Source organism: Lineus longissimus, chromosome 9 (assembly GCF_910592395.1).
Source record: "Lineus longissimus chromosome 9, tnLinLong1.2, whole genome shotgun sequence".
Classification (NCBI taxonomy): domain Eukaryota; kingdom Metazoa; phylum Nemertea; class Pilidiophora; order Heteronemertea; family Lineidae; genus Lineus; species Lineus longissimus.
The window spans coordinates 11,689,680-11,713,668 of NC_088316.1; the positions used below are offsets into that span (position 1 = coordinate 11,689,680).

The window sequence follows — 23,989 nt, forward strand, 5'->3', positions numbered from 1 at the left end:
TATCATAACTGGTACTGAACATATAACTTCAAATAAATTTGTCGTAGTATAATCATATATCGTAGCCTCGGAGGAGAGAGAGTTTTGAAAGACAATTAGTTAAGATGGTTGCAGTACACCTCCGAAATGGAGAGGGATTAGGGACCCAGTAGGCATACCAATTAACCCTATGTACGCAATAATGTAGACTTCAATTAAACCCAGCAATCAAGGGACAGGGCCAATTAGCGTTTCCATAGCAGTCGACTGGCTAGAAAAGAATTCCGTCATTCAACAGTCGCAACTAAATGACTGTGCAGCGGCCGGGTCACGAATTGGCTGTTTCCATTTCATTTGACCTCTCTTATCAGGGCACCTCTCTATCAAGGACAGCGTGTGTCAGTCCCAAGGGTGTCCTTAATAGAGAGGTTCTACTGTATCAGCTGAATCTGAGAAACTGGCCATTGGAATTGGTTGGGTGATGATCCAATATTGCTTTTGGGTTTTGACCCCTGTACCACCGAGGGATACAGATACAAGAGGAACCAGATTCATTACCATACTCCAACTCCGGAACAAGGCACATGGCTCAAACCAATGGACTTTGAATTGGTGACATCAAAAACTGAAATCCTTTCAACTCAGGTTGGAGTTAAATTTCAGTAACAATAGCAGGGTGGTTATGTCCACCAGTGACAATAGAAACCAAGTTGAACGTCATCAACTACTGAAGGAGACAGACCGCCGAATCAAGCCGAATCATGTAGCTCATATACTGCTCTTAGCTGCTGAGAAGACAGACATCTGGAATGCTCATGCTTGAAGCAAACATGTCTTAGCGTCATTATTGGTAAAGTCACAAGTGTACGGTTGTGATGGCAACTGCATGGTGAATGGTTACAGCGCTGCTCCTCTGAGGGGAGAGTGCTTCTGAGAAGGTTTCATGGCGGCTAATCATGTCAGTTGACAGAAACACAAACAGTTCAGATGATGGACCATTTTCATGACTTGGTCACGTGATATAAAGTAATTAGTATGCTTATTACTAATGATTCATGTAGCAGCTCTAATATTTTTGGTTTATGTTGGTATCTAGCAACGACCTTCATCTTAAATGTCATGCAAATTTGGATAAAAGTACACCGCTGGGACTGACAAATGCTGTGAGGTGTCATGATTAGAGAGGTCCCATTGATTGGCAACAACCAATTATGGACCAAAACTAGTGTCCTTAAAAGAGAGGGTGCCCCGATTAGAGAGGTGTCCGCTAAGGTGCCACTGTAATGGCAAAGCAACAACAATTTTAGATAAGACATGTGTTGTATATATCTGCTTATAATTACTTTATAAGTAGGTAGGTTCCATTGATTGTCAGCCTTTTTGTTTCAACTGGTCTAAAAGATAGTCACTGTTATTACAACATTTCAGAAATCCAATACTTCAAAGTGATGCCATTTCAATTGGAGTGATCTGATAATGAATATTGAAATAACACTTCATACTCAAAAGTCAGGGCTATTAGAATAAACTAAGTAGAACAATATATTGATTTTTTCTTTTAAACATTTGAAAAAGGTGTAATGCAGTCAAGGTGCCCTAGATCCGACCACATATCAGTCACCTCACTTGTGGACCTGAAGCCTCCACGATTAAGAGAATCATCTCACCAGTCATATCATGAGAGAAAGGTAGGTGGTCAGTAGGCCAATTCTTGAATTCTGAAAATCGTATGACACCAACACAACTGGAAGCAAATGATAACTACAAAAGATAGACATCAAGATTGGTAAACAAGTACCCAGACTAGCGAAGGAGATCCGAAAAACATTAAAGAGAGGCTGCGATAAAGAAACAACGACCATATGACAGATCCAATGATACTGACATGATTGATATGGAACATGAAGAATATTAGCTTTCTCAAGTCAGCTCTTCACAGATCAGAAAATAATTGATCTTAAGAGAAGCACGGCCAATCATTAACAAGGCCAGTCAGATGAGAAAGAACTAGTGATAAAGAACCATGACAAAGCCACCATCATGATGACACATGCTTTCGAAAGAACATTGTCAGCAAGAAGAAACCATACACATGTCACAGCCAGCAAGAAGAAATCGCCTCGCATCAGAAAACGTATACAAACTTCTTTTGTGCAATGATCGGGGCTTGTCAACTCGTTCCAGATGAAGATGAATAGCAATAAAGAAGAGCCAGTTGGAGAGGCAAACAGATCAAAGACAAGAAAGTGACTAAGGAAAAATGTCACTGAAGAAATCCCACTTGATTTCTCGGAAGTTGCGAGATCGGAAGTGAACAACATCAGTCCTGAAGAAGCCCTTGTGGACAATGGTGAAACTAGACAATCTCCAGTAAATCTGAATCCAGTGATCACATTGAATATTCTCTGCACGAGGTTAAAAATCCCCCATGCAGTTGTCCCAATTTTGTTACTCCCGAGACACGCTCATTCTTGCCCAAACTGGAATTCACCAACGATATTCCTGCGGTCTCTTCTGATGAGGAATCTCACATTGCAAACTCCTTTTTCAATGTAGAGGCAACCCTTGTTGTTTAAAATTTGATTCCGCCATCTCCAGTCACCCTTTGTTTTCTAGTCTCTCTTCAGAAGCACACCAAGTTACTCGTCAATCTGACACTGCCACCAACAACTGTCCTTTGCTTACCAATCTCTCTACAGGTGCACCAGGTTCTTTGCAATCTGACCCTGCCATCTCCAACTCCCCTCCCCCTTGATATCAACTTTCAGAAGGGCATATGTGACAAGTTATAGGGGATTCGTCAAAGGGTGACTCAATTAGAAGAGGTTGGGAGGAACTCTGACCAAACAGCATTCAAAGCGATGCCAATGTGGCCACAGCGCCTGATCAAAGTCAGCGAGTGCTTGAGGATATCAACCGGATGTCCTACTGCGAAAACTTGCTGTTGACATGCTACAACTCGGTGATCACGTGAATAATACAATAACTCCTGCGGTTCTTTAACTGCAGAGAAAACACTGCCTAACAACATGCTACTTGGGAGGGACCATGAGGATGAAGAGAGAAAAACATGACAGCTCTGCAGGAAATACATCTATTGATCAATTCTTTTAGATCTCCAACAGGGCTTGCTTATTTGTTCAAAAACAAATTTTGTCACCAATGCTGTCATTAACTTAACTTGGTGTTATCTTTTTCAGATAAGCCCTTAAACTTAACACCAAGTTTAACACCAGTGTTAGCGACAACACTTCCTTTGAACAACCAGGGCCCAAACAGCATTCCTTTCCAAATGCACCTGGCTGGTTGTGTGCATCACTGCATTATTGAACTTCTCAAATCATGACCAAGCAATTCCATTTTTAGCCAAGGGTTGAGGGTTAGTTGAACAGAGTTTATCAGTATTCTGTCAATGCTTTTTCTTTCATGACTTTGGTGTTGTTTCAAGCAATATGCCAAGCAGGGTTCAGCTGACAGAAACATTTCTGGTTTGGCCATTTACTGGTGCCACTGACGTCACCCCATGGACTCATTCCTAACAATACCTGGCCAAACATTATCAAACAACATTTGCATTTTTGGATGTAAATAGAATTAGCATCAACATCCGAATTCTGACTTCTGAACACTTTCAGCTAATCAACCATGTACACAAGAATTATGTTCAATAAATGATCCAAAGTTATAATCATGTAATAATACCCATTTAGAAGCCCATTCAGAATCGTTGATTGTGAGAGAATAATCTGAATGATTCATTACTCGTCAGACTTTGATCCTGTTGGCTAAGCTCGACCGATGGGGAGAGCTATTGATCACTAATCTGGTCACCTGCCTTTTGAGGGTTGCTCATGACGTCAATGATCGGGTGATGGAGTTTGGTCAGGTTTAACTGCCTGCTGGGCATGAACTATGGACTTGGGTTTCAAAAAGACATATTCCTCTAAAGAAGGTTTGGTAAAAGCCTCCAAGTTCAAGTTACCGGTAGTGTATTCAGATTGAGATAGGTTCATCAAAATCTTCATGCGGTAACTTGCGGGAAGCGATACTTATTACATAGAGGCCATGCACACACATCCCCTTACTCAACGAAAGGCTGTTGAAATTATTTGAAGAGGGTCAAGGGACTTCCCAACAGCTCCACAGTAAAATTCCTACGAAGCCAAATCATTTATGTACACAAGGACTTTGATGTCATCACACATGACTCAGTGGGCCAAAGCGGCAAGACCGACCCCAATGAACCGGCCAACATGGGTGTGTAGCCTGACATTGCTTTTTTCCATGACTGGGATTTTTCAAAGTGATGACAAAACAGTTTTTTATCTATTGATACGTTGCAATTGTAAGATTTTACTCCACTACTTTCTTCGCGTTAATACAACCGCTAGCCTGCTGGTACATTGCCAATCCTCGAGAATAGACCTGACCAACCTCTCAACATCTAACTCTGCAACACCTTCCTCATCCTATGCAGCACGGTTCAAATACTTCTGGGTGACAACATCACTGATTGATGGTAATTGCAACACAGCATCTTTCTTCTTCATTTCGCTCTTTCCACTTTGCCTGCTTGCCTAATGAAGGCAGCACCATGGTCCATGCAATAGCCAGGAATGGTTCCTTCTCTTCCATTGGTCCCTACCAAGGGTACTGACCATTTGACCTTGAGTCTCTTCCGGCTAAGGCTCTGGTATCTTTGCGTGGTGATCGGGTTGTGCACTGCTGGACCAAGCACCATGCTCCCTGCTAATTTGGTTCTTTCTCAACCATTGGTCCCCAGCGAGGTTACTGACCATTTCGTACTTGAGACTCTTCCCAGGTCTCTGGTATCTTTGATGAATAGATAATTACCAGACGTCACCGCGGAAATGGGTTCACCCAAGGAATAAATTTTGCCTGATTACTTTCTGCCAGTCATATCCTCCAGTTAGATGGTTAATATTCCATCACATCAGTTGTGATATTCTGGTCTTATTATGTATGTGGCTGTTTATCAGGAGTGTGACACCTGTCACACTGAATAGCATACCTCACATGTCACCCCAGGGAAAGGGACGCTCATCGAGCTGAGAACTCAGCTCCTCGGTTTGCCATCTTCAAGAAAAACAAAAACAGAATTTTTTAAAATTTAGTTGAATAACACATGTTCTATCACTACAGGTGGTCACATTAAATCATGTAACAGTTCAGTGATTCTGAAGTGAGAAAGCTCATAATTTTACCCACGGAGCCCAAACAAAACTGTGCCCCCAAAACTTAGCTGCATTATTACAGGGTAGTTTGAGTGTCATGACCACAAACTGAAGGTTGTCTGACTTAACTGTTGTCTGACTTAACTGTTTCAACTGAATTTGTGAAATGTCTGTTTTTTTGGTATTTTCATAAATTTATTGAATGAGCGAGTGGAATTTTCTCTGCGGGCAAAGACAATCTGTTTTTATGAGAAATATGAAATAAGTCTAAGAAAATACCGCAATCAAAGCTACAGGTATATAACACTTAATTAACATAATCATAGCCGGCCGTTCATATCTCAAACGATGCAGTACTCTCTACTTGGGCAATCACAATATGATGCAGAATTGTATAATTGATCTATACATCTCAGGCCATGCTCAGATAATCATCTCCAATGGCACATCCACTTGGTAGGAGCCAGGCCATGTCATCGCCAGGCGCCGAGCAATTGGATTGCCCGGTTGAATGCGCTCGTGTGCCAGCACCAGTTGTCGCCAGAGAAGACCGACCCTGGATCAGGAGCTTGGTCATGAATATTAGCAACTGGGATCCAATTACATCACGTCTTGTTGTTAGCTCTGAGCAAGGCTAACCCCTTGATGACTGTCATCCTGGTCATCACACGTCCATCAGAGTGCCAGCGGGACATTTATAACCCCGCCTTTAGAAATCTGCCACGGTTGTAAACATGCTCAATTGGCTTGATAAACAAATTTCGACCCATGTCTCCAAGTTTGATTAGTCTTGATCTTTCCCGAGCGGCAACCTACAGCTCACCAGGGCTACAGCCACAACATCGCCACAGGGATCCAAAGAAAACAGAAAACCCACTAGCCTCCTCAGCACTAACAGCAAAAGCAACAATTTTGATGGTTTTTCTCTTGATCATTTATACCTGACTACAGCTCTAGGCAAAAACCCACCAGAAACCTCACCACAAACAGCATTAAAGCAACACTTTTGATGGTCTTTCTCTTGATCATTATCTGACTACAGCTCTAGGCAGACCTTGGCCAGGTAGCACAAAAGTCGGGAGATGGGCCACCACAAACATTTTGCAAACACACATTGCTTATCGATGTGACCTGTAATGCAGCCAAAACAACATGACAATTGATTGCGATTCGACCAATCGGCAGGAACCTTCCAATCAAAATCGTCATGTTGTCATAGCTACGTCGCATGCTCTGTCGCTTGTGTGAGGAGCGCTTCAGAGAACTGGGTTTGTCATGAAAAAACTACTACGTAGGTGTAAGGTTTTTAATCATTGCAAATTTGCCAAAAATGACAAATTTTCTCTTGTGCCGGCAGGAGAGCTGGCACGTGTCATTTTCATGGAAACCACCACAAAATTAGGCAAACGGTGTAACACTTCAAAGACTTTCTCGAACTAAGGGGAGCACTACACACAGGGACTTCGCCTACGCGCAGCTCGCCACAGGATAAGCAATCACAGCAACAATCAACTGTTGGATAGGGCCACCTGCCAAGGTTATCAAACAATCATTGATAGGAAGCTCACAATGATGACGAAAGATTACAGCAGCCACAGGAGACTGATTACCAATTTGAGACGACTTCCTCATCAAGAAAATAGGGAAGAAGAAAAAAGAGACAGTTGATGTAGTGTTCTGAAAGATGAGGAGGAAGAAGTTCAGTACTGGGCCATTGCTCCACAGCTGGAGTTTGAGTCACCAATAAAAAAATGCATTCGTTTGTTTAACGCAAATACGTTTTTTATGAGATCAGATAAGTGTTGTGGGAAGTAAATGCATTAAGGAGTAAGCAGGTAATTATGGGCATTATTACCAAGATGTCAACTGCCACCTTCTAGTTCAACACTACGGTATATGTTTCCTTCATCAAATTCCACAGAAAGAGGAATGATATTAAACTAGACGGATTTAATAACGACTGAGTAAACCCACCGTGCAGGTTGATCTCCTGGTTGGAATAATGGGTTTTTTCAATGCATTTCAAGGTATTTTAGGCCGGCAGTTTTATCCCATTTGATCTTGCGCATTGATAAATGATAGAGCTGCCCGAATTCTTTGCTCCTTAAAATTTTCAGCCAGTTCCATCAAGCTGATCTTGTCGAATTTGGATCCCAAAGCTACTGGAAACGGCTTGCAAAAACTTGTTTTGCCAACCCAGTGGAAGGCGCATGCTTGACATTTTGACATCACAATGCGTAGCGCTGTATTGCAATCTCACATTGTACATGTCGTTACATCAAGACGGTCATCTATAGGAACTACACAGTATCTTGGGTGAAAAGAACTGATAACCAACTCAGCCTGGACCTGAAGGCAGCCAGGGGCCCCTTGTGGATTGTGGTAAAACTACTGATTACCCTACAACTGTATAGATGGCAATACTGATGGCTTGGTAATGATATTTTAGATATAACAAGAAATGTTCAATAACCAAGCAGGAATCAATTTGGGGTTAATATGTGCACTTCAAAAACTGAATTTTGACACCTGGCAGGTTAATGGATATATGTGGGACAAATAGGCCTATGGAATGATTGTCCATTGTCACATCATAAGTTAGCATTTTGTGCAAAAGCAAACATTACAGTGAAAGACCAATAACTTAAAGTGGCACAAAGCTTTGTGAAACATGCACCAACATTTTCCACTACGAACCACCATGTACCATACTGAAGTATGTAAACGAAAAAGCAATCAATGTAATTAATATTGTTTACTTTTTTGTAAATGCATTAATCGTACTGAAAAAAATCACCTTAACAAACCACTTTAAAAGTTAAGAGTGACTTCGGCTTATTGTTAGTTGGTCTTTTGATCACAGAAATTGTGTTGACATTTTTAGCTAGGCAAACAAATTCTGTGGGAACTCAGTAGGCCCTGTTGAGCGAATGTTTAGCAGAAAAGGTATCAAGGGAAAGTGTGAAAGCTAGATTCAAAGCAAGCTAAATTTTGTATAGGCCCTAATCCCCCCCCCCCCCATCTCGAGTTTTCAGGTGATGGATGAGAGGCCCAATTCCAAACCATTGCCGATTGACCGGGAGGGGGGGGGGACTCAAAAGATAATTAGCCATTCAAGTCGCGCATAGAGTAAACAGGAAAATAAACAAAATGTATTGACATGCCTCATTGATTTTATGCCCAGAGGATTTATATCAACAACATCATGGAGAATCGATTCCCCAGCTTGTTGAGAATCTGACAGGCCTTCCAAATTACAGAGCTGGCCTGTCATCAGAAAGGAGAAAGTTTTTCAATAATTTTAGGGAAACTGTGGTGCTGCAGTCCTCCAACAGTGTCAAACACAATAATATTGTGTTCATCTGGTGATAAGGTTCTACAAGCACGTTTAACATAGAGGAAAACCACTCCGAGATTGTCATCCCACGGATTGCAAGCAGATTGCAAAGTATTCACAAACTGATATCATGAGTGTAACTCGGTGGTTAATAGACCCCAATCTTCAGTGCATATGATGTCATATTGTCCGAGTTACCAAACAGAGAAAGATTATTTTAATAAATTTACCAATGAGTGCACATTTTGGTGGTTGTTCTAATTGTTGTCATACTTGAATGTACATGCATTTTCAGGCATCTACTAGGCACTATACGGGTAGGCTCCTCGGTAAGTTGGAAAGCAGGTCTGTTGGGGAACCGATTCTCCAGGGTGAACAAGAGAACTGGTCACACTTGCATTGGGAGGGAATTCTGAGCACGGACTTCTGATTGATCGATAAAACGTGCATGATGTGGGTGAAATTAGTCTTGTACTATCCAGCCAAGAGGAGTCTGGTGACAGCTCCTAGAATTAGAAACCAGTGTTATGAAGATGATGAATGGCGGCATTTTGACACTATAAAATTCCTGCGGTATGGTTGGTAAGGTGGGGGCTTTGGATTTGATGGGGTAAGATGGAATGAGGGGAGTAAAACAAGTGTTTTGGGCCATCGGAAGTCCAAACCTGCTGTTTACTTTTCCCAAACACCACCTTGAAATATTGTTTCATTGAAATTGAGAATAAAATCTCAACTGCGCTAACTGGAGGATCAGTGGCAGAGTGGCTAGAGCGCCGCCTTAAAACCAGGAGGTCTTAGGTTCGATTCTAAGACGGATCAACACTGTTTCATCTTGTGTCCTTGGCAAGGCACCTAAGCCTACTGGCTTCTCTCCACCCAGAAGTAAATGGGTACAAGGCTTGCATGGGAAGTCTACCAGCATCCTAGCCAGTTGACCAGCATCCTATCCTGGGGGAGTAATACTCCTACGGAAACCGGGATAAACTACGGCTACATGAGTCGTTCGCGGCTCGGGCAATGGCCCTGCTGACAGTGACCGCTGAAGGGAGGTGACAATGTAATCACTAAATTACAGAATGAACCTGGCCTTTAACGCAATAGCGTATCATTATCCGTTTCATTACTTTGTAGCAGTAATTGTTCAATTACCCCTGGAGGCAACATCACACGGTCAATAAAATAGCGCAAAAACATTTAATGGCCACTGTGATGAGATTTCAATAGACTAGCCACAGCGATGACAACTGGTGATGGTTATGTTAGAATAAACAGTCCTACCACATTAAAGGAATGGGCGGCCTTTAACTTTAATACGTTTGATCTTCTTCTTTTTCTGAACGTGTTTGGTGCATTTTCAATTTTGTTTCAACTCTTAGACAGTAGAAAACGTGTTTTTTGTTATTTTTCGTATGCACAAGGCCTGGCGCAAAAATCCTTTCCCGTCACGTGAGTGCACGCCGAGATCGGAGTTTACATCACCCCGCTATTACGACACAACGTCATTTCCATTATCGTCGCAGTACTGGAGTAATCAAGCGCTATCAGGGTGATGTCATGGTGTAGATTTTCATCTAGGCGCAGCGCGTCACTATGAATCGGACCGCACAAAAATTATCTCAGCACGGAGGCCTCACTTGGGTCCAGTTGGAACCAAAATACAAGAAGTGTGTTAATTTGGTTTTTGAATTTTTCCATTTCATGAGTTATGTAATGATCGAAACTGCAACTGTAGAATGAATGGAGACTGAGCAGCCGACAGCATGGAAACAATGCCCTTATTGATACCAATGGTCCTTTAAAGGACATCTTCCTGGGGAGCTTATCAAACGAAGTCGTCTGATAGAAAAATGTCTTCAGGCGGGCACCACTTTGTCGATACGGTTATCTCCGGACACATGTGCGGCCAATCAATTGCCCGAAGCATGGGAGCAATCAGCGCAGCCTCATGTGACAGCTTGGTTATAGTTTTCATGGAGATGCTACGCATATCAAAGGCCAAGGCAATTCGTTTCAAATTTGAAATTTGAAACTTGTAATGGAATTGGAAAAGTTTTACTTGTACGAAAACACACTGAATATAAATTTCAACAATGCCGTTGTGTAGACCAATGTACAAATTCTATCCATGCAAAGTTTCAACAAAGTTGCATGCATGATTACTGCACTATATAGCATTGTATAACTGCATTTCTATTTTCCTTACAGGACCACCAGTTATCATGAACGGTGTACCCTTATTAGTGTTTGTGTTTGCAAGAATGGCTTTATATGCATCTTTCGGGTACAGTAGTTGAAAATTTCAAGAGTTGTCAGAAATGAACATAGAAGTCAAAAAACACCCATTGCCAAATTTTTGTGATGCCATCATTAGGCCATTATAAGGTCTCATCCTCCACGCACAAATTAAATTTCATGTGAAATCGAAAACTTTCGATATTACGAAACGGATGGCGCTTTTGAAACACACTTCCACTGAAATAAAACATACTAAATGGTTGAAGGATGTTGTAGACCATTTATATGATGACTCTGTCTGTAGTCATGCTCACTGGCTGAAACAAATGAGTTTTTAAAGTAAAGTTCCAGCCAACTGAAAAAAAGGCGCATTGCATGCTTCGGTAAAATAATACTAGCTTGGGGGCAATCGAACATACACAAAAGATAATACGTCAATAAACCATGAAATGTTGTGTGAAAAAAATAATTAGGTTTCAAGTAGCTGCTCAACATTGATACCTTGTATCACCTCATTATTTTCGACTGAATAGATTTCATGACAAGGATCCATTCAGTTTATAATTTACTGTGTGAAACAGCGAGTTGTATTGAATTGAAATTAAATTACTGAAATAATGTCTAGATACACCATCACATGTATGAACATTGATCGAACTACAATTCATAAGCCTTTTTCATCAGCTATCAGTGTGACAAGTTAAAACTCACTATCTCTCTGAAAGGCTCTACCCCTGGCATAGCACAGCTAAACACCCAGAGAACTGGTATTTTGATCCACTCGGGCATGTTTTCGTATCAGCTATACACCGGCAGCAGTGGTATTAAGGGGAGGGTGAAGGAGTCTCCAAACTCATGCCAACTTGGGTCTGTATATAAAGAATTTGACAGTTAGTCACACAACGTATGACTTAAGATTACGTCACCACCAGCAAGCTATACGGCAGATAGCCTGCATCAGGAGCATATATTTTCCGACATCTTGCAGAAAAACGTATAACTCTCAGGAAAACCATGTATCAAGATTACAGGAATACTTGACTATAGCCCCTAGCTCGAGATGCTGTATCCTCCATGAAGCATGATACAGCAATTTATCTATATTACTGAACAGTAGGCAAGATTTTCCCGTCGGTGATCGCAGAACACGACCACCATCTTTACGCCTTGCTCAAACTAATGAATTATGAAGGTCTGTGACGTCATCGTATCAACTGATCACGATTGACTGCGACGTAAATGAGGTCACGAAGTCGCAACATTCCTGCCCCTTGGACATCGAGCCCTGGCGACCAGCCGCACACACGCTATCAGAGAATCAGGCGTGGTCTCGGTGAAAGCTACACCACGGTGAAAGCTACTACTAAGATACTACTACTAAGATGAAGGCTAAGGTGAAAGCTACTACCAACACTAAAATGCAAAAACGGCACATCAATAGGTAAACATTTGCTATTGAATAACAGCACCATAACTGCAGGCGGCAAACACTGCAATCTAACAAACCACCAATGGGCATCTACTCAGATGAAAATTGGAGGAACGTCACATTGATGTATTGACTGACGTCATTCTTAATTGATTACTGATAATTCTTCATTCTACCACTACTCTGATGCTATCATCAAGCCGCTTCTAACGATTACCAATCAGGTATTCAGTCGCACTGAAGCAATCAGATTAACCCCACCCCGAGCAACGAGTGGAAATCAAACAATTATTGACAAAGATTGACAATTATCGCGGCGGGTAAAGGTATCGGTTTACCTTTGCAACACGTCAGAGACATATGACCATCCTATTTCAGTGTTGGAGGGGTAAAGTCACGAAAGTGTATCATGGAAGAAACGTAAGAATCGGGGCCTTCCTCCCCTAAAAATAAACTGGTCTTTTATCTGTTTCCTTTGCGTTATTATTTCCTTTCTAGGCAAGCACACATTTAAAAAAAAGGCTAATCGATACCAAAACCAACCTTTACCCACCATGATTATCAGATATTTCATTTTTTTCAAAATTTTGATTCTCTGATTTTTATTAGACATAATCGTAGCCCCAGTAACAAAGAGGAATGCATGTCATTGCATATTTTTAACATACATTCATACATTACAGTTTGCATCAACCCCCCCCTTTCCATCACGCCCTTTCCAATATTCACAGCATAATATCACGAAGTAGGCCTGCGTTTATGGCTATGCCGTTTGGGCTGGCTTTCTATGGAGTTCAACTTTCAGTGATTTGCCACAAACTTTTACTTGAATTTAAAGATACAGTTGCCGTACTTACTTCTATTGTCATGACTGTATCCTTAAACTAAGTGATGTCAACCTATTGGTCAACAATCCAAAGCAATAAGACGGATTATCACAAGCACAGATGAGGAGAAATCCAGAATGGACTTCCACATGTTCCCAAGCAATGCATATACATCAAAATGATGATAGGCCTATCCACAGTGGTTTGTTGACTTACAAGCTGTGACCTTCTGACTTTGCATAACAGGATAAACTCGGCAGAAAATTGCCCAAACAACTTCCATGATTTAGACAAATATATATTCATAGATTCTGACCTAGTTTAAAGTAAAATTCATTCAAGTTTTAGTTTTTATAGGTGGAGGGGAGAGGTCTGATCGCTCTGATTCACAGGACTCACTGAAGGAAGTCAAGAAATCGATCGAATCTATTGCCAATGCCATTGCCCCAGGGCAGTGTTCTCCACAAGGCCATTTGTCAGGGGGTCGAACCCTACTTTGGTCGAGCAATCCTTGTTCAGATTTTTGTAAAGGGTTTCTATACATGCTTCCCGAAATTGGTGGCTTGCATTGGAACTAACTTTTTCCCCCTTGTCCGTCATCAAAGGCATTCAAGTGTGTTGGTCAACCATGACTATCTCCTTTGTCCCTCCACCATAAGGCCTAATTTCCCCTTATGACATCACTATTTCGGACACTCAGCGCCCCATTTCTGGAAAGGTGTATAGGGGCACCCAACCTAAAGTTGCTGGCCACCCAACCCTGTGCTGCACACTGGCAAAACTTCTTGAATATCAAGGGTAGCACCCAACCTTGAGAAAACCCTCTTGAGAACTCTGCCATGGTTAATCAAGAGCCTATCAAAAAGTTCTTTAACATCATCAGGACTGACTCAAAGACTGTTGATCTCGTCCTCAAAGATCCTTAGGTCTTGCGCTGCCCTAAAGCCCGCAGCACACTAGTCGCCAACTTTGGCGACAAGAAGCGTTCAGCTGACGCCTCTCGACGCCGAAGTTGGCGGCCAGTGAATCCCGATCAGAGCACACCTACCCAGAATCGGCGTCCAGTAGCGTCTTCTCCTCCACTTTAGGCTGCCATTTTGAAATCATGTGACATCAAGACGCATACAGATTGGCCATAGCCTCGCCGTTGATGCCAATTCAGGCGGCAATCCGTAGCACACCTGGCTTCTTCTTGCGTTCAAACGCGACGACACGCGTCAAAAATCAAACATGTTAGATATTTGGCGTTTAGTTGCGGCAAGTCGCATTCGCCAACGCCGTTCGTAGCAGACTAGGGATTTTTCAGGCGTTCAGGACTCTTGCGGCAAAAAATGCCTGTGAACGCCGAAGTTGGCGGCAAGTGTGCTACGGGCTTTAGGGAGGAATTCTGGCCATCTTTAACCTGTGCCCAGGCCAACAATGGTCATACAGCCGCATGACCGATAACAACCTTTATCCACAGCTGATGTAGTCCACCCCCCCCCCCCCCGAGCCTTGGTATGGCGATTGCACAGGTACCATTTGTATCATAAGGCAAACCAGACTTATTACTCTTGTGGGGACACAATCACATTACCACGATAAGTGCGTAATTGGATACCATACATTACAATGAAAGAAATCCGCATGTGTGAATCCATCAATATTCTGTTTAGTGGATCGCAAGATATCGCATCTTGAAACAACTAGCCTTTACAGAAATTTCGATCAGTGCCAGTAATTGCTGAGACTTTATTAATATGCTGCGAAGGAAATTGATATTGATATGGAAAGCACGCACAGAAAAGGAAATTGGTTGGTAGTACACTTCAAACAAAGAATTAAGTACATGCATGCACTGGTTTAATGAGTAGTTTATATTGCACTCAAATACTGAGTGTGGAATCTATCAAACTGTACACCCACAACTCCCTGAGAATGTACTGGCAAATGATCCGCAGACATAATTTTTTGACCTACAGTTACACTCCATTACTTGCACCCGCCACCAAAGAATTTGTTCACCCTGTGACATCACAATTAACTCTAGTACCTGGGGTGCCTGGTCGAAGTATGAAACCCCCTCACCGATGTGGTTACTTCGGGATAAAATGGCAGCCACACATGATGTTTTGAGAATAGATGGCACACAGTTTTCAACCCCGGATTTGCGATGCGAGAAAATCAGTGGAGCATACCCTGTCCAAAGTTTGCTACTTTAAAGACATTTCAATCATAGACTTTTGGAGATATCTGCAAGTCAGATCTATAACTGGGCTTGAACTTTCAGTCTCAATGTGAGATAACAGAGCGATACATGTACAGTTAGTTAATAGCCTGTTTACATACTGTCGGACTGTCAATGCACTATCTGTAGGCTACTGGTCTTTCTTATATAGGCCAACATATCAAACAACCACTGAAATCAAGACAAATTGCTTAAAACTTGTTTAAGTATGCAAACGTCAATCTCAGCACCCTTTCTCCTTTATAATTAAAGATAAATTCAATTAATTAATGAAGAATGATTTCTAAGCCAGTCTACCGATATAAATCAATAATAATCAATCAAGTCGGCAGTACAGCTAATATAACCTATCGCTGAACTCAACTGTGATGATGTCAACGTGTCAGTAGGAAGTCTGGCCATCGAAGCCTCATTGATTACAGGTTCAGCTCAATTGGTTTCCCCTTAGCCATGTAAGCCCGAAGTGAATATGTTCATTGAACATGAGCATGCGACAAAATGATATAGACATAGACAGTGTTTTAAAGTGTTTATTGTGATATTCATCAAACAGGCAGCGGGGGGGGGGGGGGATTTTAGCTAGTAACAACAATTACCATCAGTAGTGGACAACAACCAATGAAAATGTCTGTTGCTACAACAAGGATCAAATTCTGAGACTCAGATGCAAGCGACACTTTTTTTTCTACCCCCATAATCCATTTAAAGGAGATGAGACTTCACCAGTGGTTTGAAATATCGAGCTAGGCGGAGTGCATTGAAACCCATTGGTGCAAAGATGTAGATCGACAAACCCATCACTCAAGAAAAAAGATGGGCAATGCGTTTCATTCACCAAGGTGAAAGTAAACACAATTTTACATTGATTTCTGACGTGACACATCACCATACGTTCAGTGATTGGTCGATTTGAAAATAACATAGTGCATACATGTGATTATCGCCAGGTCATCGCTGTAAATAGCACTGGTGACCCTCCAAACAGCTATCATAAAAAAAGCTCCAAGCAGAGTCATCACAATAGTATGTCACGGCTTCCTTCTATGGGGTAGACCAAATTGAATTACCACTGGAATGTCAGCCGTGTTTCGAGGGTGCGAGCTGACATAATTGAGAGCTCATTTCACCAGCATCGGCAGACTAGATAGACAGTTGGGCTGGATGAATATGACTGCTCGGTGGAATTTGGCACAAATTTAATTTCATCTTGTTCCAGGCTGTCCTACTTAGGAGAGAGAAATAGTATGGAATAGTCTTGCCTAGTTGCCTGCAGTAAGATCAAGCTCATTCAGTGTCTCTCCTCTCCCACGTCCATCTCCATCTCCATCACCTGAAACTTGTCATCCTTTAGATATCGAGAGCCAGGCTGACCCGTGTTCATTCACGAAAGTGAAGGCCATGAAAGAAGGATTTTGTTGTATCAATGCTACAATTCTATCGAGACTTCAACGAGTAAAATACTCATGCCGATCTACCATCGCTATTAGTACATATCCATATTCACCGCCAATAAACTCCCCCCCCCCCCCGATCGGCCATCTGAACGGCTGTTTAATACTATGACTTTGTGCATACCCTTCCATGTCCCGACAACACTAACATTACACTCGTGGTTGTTGAACAAGACACGAACTGAAAGCCACTGCAGTGGAAGACGGGGTTCCGGGGCTGATGACCTGACACTAGTGCACTGTGCGTGTTGTTAGGTAACCTGATCATAAAGCGATTTTGGCAATATCAATACCGGCCGTCATGCAATTACCTTGTGTCGAGCAATTCCCTTTCCTTATGAGTGTGCGTCTGATAGATTTCCTGCCCTATTGGGTCGGCGGTGAATGCCGGTAAGTCGGCATGAATTTTTTGTACGCATGTTTTTTTGTTTTGTTTTTTTTAGTCATGCTGAAAATTGCAGTTTCCTTCCGAATACAAACAACCTAATACACATAGTCAGCGGTTCAAATGATTCTCATTTTTGAATCAGATAACAAGGGCATGATTTCAGTGGCAATAAATATTGTGGCTACACGTTGTTAGTAGCGAATCATTGTATGTAACCTGAACAAATATCCAAAGAAATACTGTTGACCGTGAATATTCGAAAGCATACACACAATAGTGAGGGAGCCAATTCAATTCAATTTAGCTGTTCAAATCATGCTTTACTGAGTCAACATCATTGAGGTTTGATCATTAGTGGCCTTCTGTTATGGCCCTTTGGCATAGTCTACAGTGAAAGCTCCTATGAAAGACTTAGAACTACCGCAAATTCGGCGCTCATGCCCTGATTCTAATTTTTATAGGGTCAACATGAATGTCATTTTAAACCTTTATTAAACAATGCTAAACAGGCTAAAGCCAAAAGACCTCCTTGCTCCTCAATTATTCTCAATTCAATCAATGATACAGTTTAACTGCTTACAAATGATCAGAATAATAAAGCTAAATGTTCCAGATAAAAAAATTCCTAAACATGGATTTCTCACAATTAATAGACGCTTGTGCATGAGATCTCCAGGGAAGACACAATGCTGACCTATTTTTTTCCTATCCCACAGGGTGCAACAATATTATGCCTACACTTTTTGTAAATTGATTTAACGTACCAGTAGCTTCTATGAATGAGTTTTCTATTCGATCGATACTTATATCGACATACCTCATCAGGCATTTACTATTAGGCATTTACTATCACAGTTTGTTATCAAATTGCACGAGAGCATGATACTACTAGAGTGCTTAACATGCAGATAATATCCAGCAAAGTACTTTATCTGATTCAGTATGAATTCATGGTCTTTACAAATGATAGTAGTGAATCCTCAGACAGGCCCCAGGCTCCATAGTCTGACATTCTATTTTTGGAGGTGCAGAAAATAACACTGGTACAACCATAGCAAGTGACTAGCGACCTGAGAACAGCAAGTGACAAGTACTACAATGTGAATCCTTCATTATAAAACTGGTCTGAGAAGAGGACGGGGGGGGGGGGGTGTTGGTGAAAATCACAGTGTCTCTCTCCATGCAGTCACGGGGGGGGGGGGGCAAGCACTGAAGGTCTAAGGTTGACTGATCTCTTCAAACCTGCGGTCTCCCTCCGTGCAGTTACGGCGGGAGGCAAGCACTGAAGGACTAAGGTTGACTGATCTCTTCAGGACTACAGTCTCCCTCCATGCAGTGACGGGGGGAGGCAAGGACCAAGATTGACTGATCTCTTCAGGACAACGGTCTCCCTCCGTGTAGTGACAGGGGGAGGCAAGCACTGAAGGACTAAGATTGACTGATCTCTTCAGGACAAGGGTCTCCCTCCGTGCAGTGACAGGGGGAGGCAAGCACTGAAGGACTAAGATTGACTGATCTCTTCAGGACAACGGTCTCCCTCCGTGCAGTGACAGGGGGAGGCAAGCACTGAAGGACTAAGGTTGACTGATCTCTTCAGGACTACAGTCTCCCTCAGTGCAGTGACGGAAGAGGCAAGGACCAAGATTGACTGATCTCTTCAGGACAACGGTCTCCCTCCGTGCAGTGACAGGGGGAGGCAAGCACTGAAGGACCAAGGTTGACTGCATGATCTCTTCAGGATTGCCTGAAAAATAAGCCAAACACCATACTCGCTGCTCATTCAATTGGGAGCTCATTATTACTATCAAATATTACAGCAACGTCTATCATGATTTACCATATTATTAACACTGATAAACTCCAACCAACTCCGATGCTGAGATCACAAGAAATCTTAAAGTCCGGAGAACGCATCAACACCATGTGTATGTGAAACCATCAGAACCATAGTGGCGTTGAACATTTGAAGCACTGACCACAGAGACTTTGACACTGCAGATCTGTCTGGGGTAAAGGTATCAAGTGGGGGTTAGGATATTTTGAAAGTACCACCCGTCTGTGACTTCCAGAAGCGTGGTCACCCTAAACCATGTAACAGCGTGATTACCTTCTTGACCGTTTTGATAATTAGAAGGACACTTTGAAAGGTAGTGCAAAAAACTTTGCGGTAGTTCAGCTAGAATCCATCCATGTGCCAACACCAGAGCATTAAGTAGAGTGTAAACAGAACATTCCAAACTTGATATATTAGCCGCACTTACACCACCTGAAAATGGACCACCAATCTTGGTTCGGGAACCAATGCCGCGCCATCGAAAATCCACCAAGCGCTTACACCAGCGCTGCAGCTAGTTATAAAATCCGGCTACAGATGGCGCGCAAACAATAAATTGCATGCACAGAAAGCGCCATTTCGAAAGCGCCGCCTGGAGCCGAACCATCTAACTAGCTAATTGCCGAGCCATTTGCGCGTACACCACGACAAAGCCGAGCTTTTAACAAGCCGGGCGAATTTGGACCATCAAGCTTGGTGGGACAAATTCGCTCGGCAATTTGTATCGGCAATGGATTGCCGAACCAATTTGTCGCGGCAATGTGGTGGTGTAAGTGCAATTGGTCCACCAATATTTCGTGGTGTAAGCGCAGCTATTGTTTTCCACTGTTTATTGCAGTTAGTTGTGTATTCCTGGCATTGATCAGGGGGCAAGGAGGAAACTTCGGAAGTGCTTTCACAGTGGTAGGCTAAAGGCATAACAGAGGGAACAGGCAAACTCATAACATACGCAGTGCAGCCAAAGACCACCCAGCATTTTGCCTCCACACAATTCTACAAATTCTAAAATTCCACATTCCTCCACACTTTTACTGATTTGAAGTGAAACAGTAGTGATAGGAATAACGAAATTCAGCAGAGGTGGTAATGAAAAACCATGGAAAAAGTAATGGGCCGCAAACTCTACCTGCTGCCGGCTAATCGAACTGTCTGACGAAGTGAATGGAACAACTTTTCCAACCAACTGCATGGACACCCTTGTTTGTTTGTACAAAAATGCCAATTTCTGGACTGCACACATATGAGGACCAACTGAAGGATGGACTCATCATCTCAATATGAGGAAGTCTCGCTCTGAGTGTTTACTTTTATCTTATGATCCCAATATGAATATGGCTGCTTGCTTACTCATGTACTCGAGTCAAGGGTTCCATCACAGCAGTGGCAGCCTGCATTCCTGCGATGTTCTCAAACATTTGCAAAGCAATCAGCGGCTATTTCTCACGCTCATTACTTTAAAGTTCTCGGCAAATTATGCTTCAACTCTAATGCACCTACCGGTATTCAAAGTCGACTTGCTCCAATGCTGTAACCCGCAAAATTTCTGCAGGCATTTTACTTGAATGAAATTTGCACAAGAATTAGGCACGAAAACTAAATTTGTAAAAATAGTTAGTTTTTTTCGATTGGAAAAACCAAAACAATTTTCGCAATACACCAAAAAAAACCATAAAGATGAAATTTTGCTAAATTTTTTTCGCAGAAGCGCAAAAACTAAAGAGGCACAAAAATTCGGCAATACATTTGAACTAACGGGTCTATCGAAAAAGTTTTGTATTATACAGTCCAAATCACAATTGTCATCCCTGAATTCTCATCATTGGCACGTAATTGACGCTCTAACCAGACTCGTACATGTAGGTTGCTCGTAATTTATGCGAAACATAGAGAGATAAGCGTTTGTCACTGTTACGTCATTGACACGTAACTCGAGCTTACGTTGCGAAGCAGGATGTCATTTGTGACTAGGACTGTAATGTACCTATCATAAGATTCCCTGAACATTTTGGATAAAAATCTTATTTCCCATTTGGAGTTTACTCCAGCCACGCCAGTCTTTACTCTTACATGTACAGTAGAACCTCTCTAGTAAGGACATCCTCGCGACAGACAAGTGCTGTCCTTGATAGAGGGGTGTCCGCTGAAGGGAAGTTCCACTGTATTACAATTACATAGTTATGAGTGTCTGTCTACACCAGAAAAATCAGAAGATGACGATCACTCAGTAATGTAATAGATGCCACCAAGTATCCTATTCCAATCGATTTTCATCTGAATAGAAATCGTGGTCCTGAGGGTGCGGTACGGCAGCTGAATTCGATATGATACATTGTTATTGACCACTGAGAATATCGACAGTCAATCCTGACAATGCCTCCTTTTATTCGTGTCATTGCTGTTTGCTACAGAGAACAGGTACAGAACGACATTGACCGCATTGTTGATTAAAGGTGAGGTATCCATTTTCCAATACGTATTTATCATGATATTATAATGATATTTTGTGATGGTAACTATTTTCTTCGTTAACTGCAAAATTGGTACAGTTTGGTCCTTGGGTAGTCTTGTTTTAAAACATGACCAACTTGTCCGACATCGGACATACTGAACTGTGTTCAGCACGTGAGTAGTATAGCATGTTGTTTTTGGTCCCCATTGGGGAGGATTTGCGAGGAGGATTCGTCTAAAAATAGATTCTAGGCGGGAAATTCAAAAAATAGTTCTCAAATGGATAAAAGAGGGTGCTTTGATCAGCGGGAAATTTGTTGAGAAATAGTTTTCAAATGGATAAAAGAAGACGCTTTAATCAGCTCAGCGGGAAATTCAAATTTTGAAGTGACAACAGCCCATACTTCTACAAGCTTGCATCGGTACGATTGATCTCTTTTTAAATATTTGGGGTGGCCTTTAGAAAGGCCTTTTTTGGTCCTTAGATTAGAAGGACCGTTTTTTTCCTTTTTTTTGGAAGGGTAGCCCTTCACAGGAACTTTGGAAGATGGTCTTGGTGAAGCAGATACCAGGTTGTCTCATCATCCGCTTCGAAAAATCGACTTCTGCATGTCTGTAGCAGGAACCAAACATCGGGATTGACCTCTAACATGGTGATGTTGAAGCTGTCTCTTCGCATCTGACGTACTTGACGCAAGGGCCCAACGCGCCGCGTAGCGGCAAAAAAGCGAAGCTGGCGAAACATTTATAACGGGTCACTGTCACTTATTATTGGACTTATAGCGCATTTACGGGGTTGCAACTATTTTGCTTTATAGTGTCACGTCGATCTATTTGTATAAAGTGATAATTGGAAGGTATATAGTAGGAAATATCAATGAAATAATCATTCCATGTCGTCTTTTGAGGGCATTTTTGATTGTAAAAAATATATGTGTCATCACCGGAGTCTCTGCAATGATAATTTTATCACAGCAGTCTCGCGCAAGTAGAAGTTCTTTACCTATTAGTTCTTCACTTATTAGTCTGGCGCAAAGCCAGACATTTTCCATTACGATTTCACTACGATGTTTGACAAGAAGGAGCAGTGCGCGAGATATGCTAATGAGCAGACTTCCCTCGCTTGAGTTTCGGAATATGTTCCATATCGCGTTAAGCTGACCACTGCTGACCATGACAGGCGTGCATTGGACTGGTACAGGTTGGAACTGAACATTGAATATGCTGGTGGTGACGCTTTCTGATGAGAAGTTGGTCGTGACTGATGCAGTATCCTTGGACTTGTCCACAGCATCGTTCAATCATTGCCCTCTGAGCTGGCTTGATTCTATACTTAACTAAATACTGAGACCAAATGCCTGTTGACTGTGCTTTAAGAGAGACTGGCGCCATGCCTAGTCTCTCTTAAAGCACAGTCAACAGACACCAACCCCCTCAGACTCAGAAACCACAAACGCCCAACCCTTCCTGCTACCTTAATACTTCTGGATCATGCTTCCATCCATTGTGTAGAAGATTTGCTGGTAGAATTATCACCCCCATGCAACTGTTCATTTCTGGTTGAATACTGTGCTCAGGCTGAGTTGGAAAAATCCAATTGCTAAGTCATGAAGTATAAGGGTGTTGCATGAACTACAGAAAATGGAGGACATTTTCCAGGTAAATATAAAAGTGTACTCAATCAATGAGCAAAGTCAAGCAGAACTGATACGTCGTAGTCTTGCAAATTATAGAACAACATTGTATTTGAATCTTCATGAAAAACATTTCAGTTACATCAAGGACTTCAAGTCATACTCTAAAGCGTAACAGTGCTATCAAGATGTCATGCCATATCAGATTTATTGCAACATTATATAACATTCACAGATAGAATGAGCAGAATACATGATTCCTTTTACGTAAGCAACTAATTAAGCCAATCATTAAACAGCAATTAAAACAAGTTCTTGACCTTTGAATTTCCCGCCTAGAATCTATTTTTAGACGAATCCTCCTCACAAATCCTCCTCAATGGGGGAAATAAACAACATGCTATACTCACGTTTGCTCATTTGTAATTTTGCCCTCTTGAGATGCGTATTCAAAATAAAACCTTTTTAAGGGTCTACCTGGGGACGAACTTTGGCGATGTCGTCCCTCCATTGGCCACGGCCACATCGAAAATCAGTCCGCTTCGCCACCACAACTAAAGACGAGGTTGTGCTGGTGGCAGAATGAATTGGCTAAAATAATGCTCCTCAAAATAACCATCGCTGGGGCACTGCATGTTTTGTTTTTATCAGTTGTGTAGGATTGTCAGCCGTTACAGTTACAGCCTAACCACAAATATTTAATGTAACGTGAAGAACAGGACAAATATGACTATCAGTCTTGACAGAAAACAGTCAACAAAAGGAATGAAGTTATCTGAACTTGATTAAACACACCTCCCAAACCCAAACCACAGAGAAATTCAAGACAGGCAGCATCAGGCAGTAATTTTCACAAGGATATTGCAACCTCAGCTGGGACTGTCACCGCATAATCATCAAAAGCTCGATGAATGCATCCTTGGATAAGTTGGAACAGCGAGCGACATTTTTAATGGATTCTTTTACAGTTTTCATTTTATCTCATGTTATGTATGACGTCAAACG

General features: G+C 42.0%; 1 protein-coding gene across 1 annotated transcript in view; it reads right to left on the bottom strand.

The window, feature by feature from the left end:
• LOC135493975 (cGMP-dependent 3',5'-cyclic phosphodiesterase-like) overlaps window positions 1–23,989 on the bottom strand; it is a 164,878-nt gene that overhangs the window by 131,498 nt on the left and 9,391 nt on the right. The gene's annotated exons all lie outside the window — the stretch shown is intronic.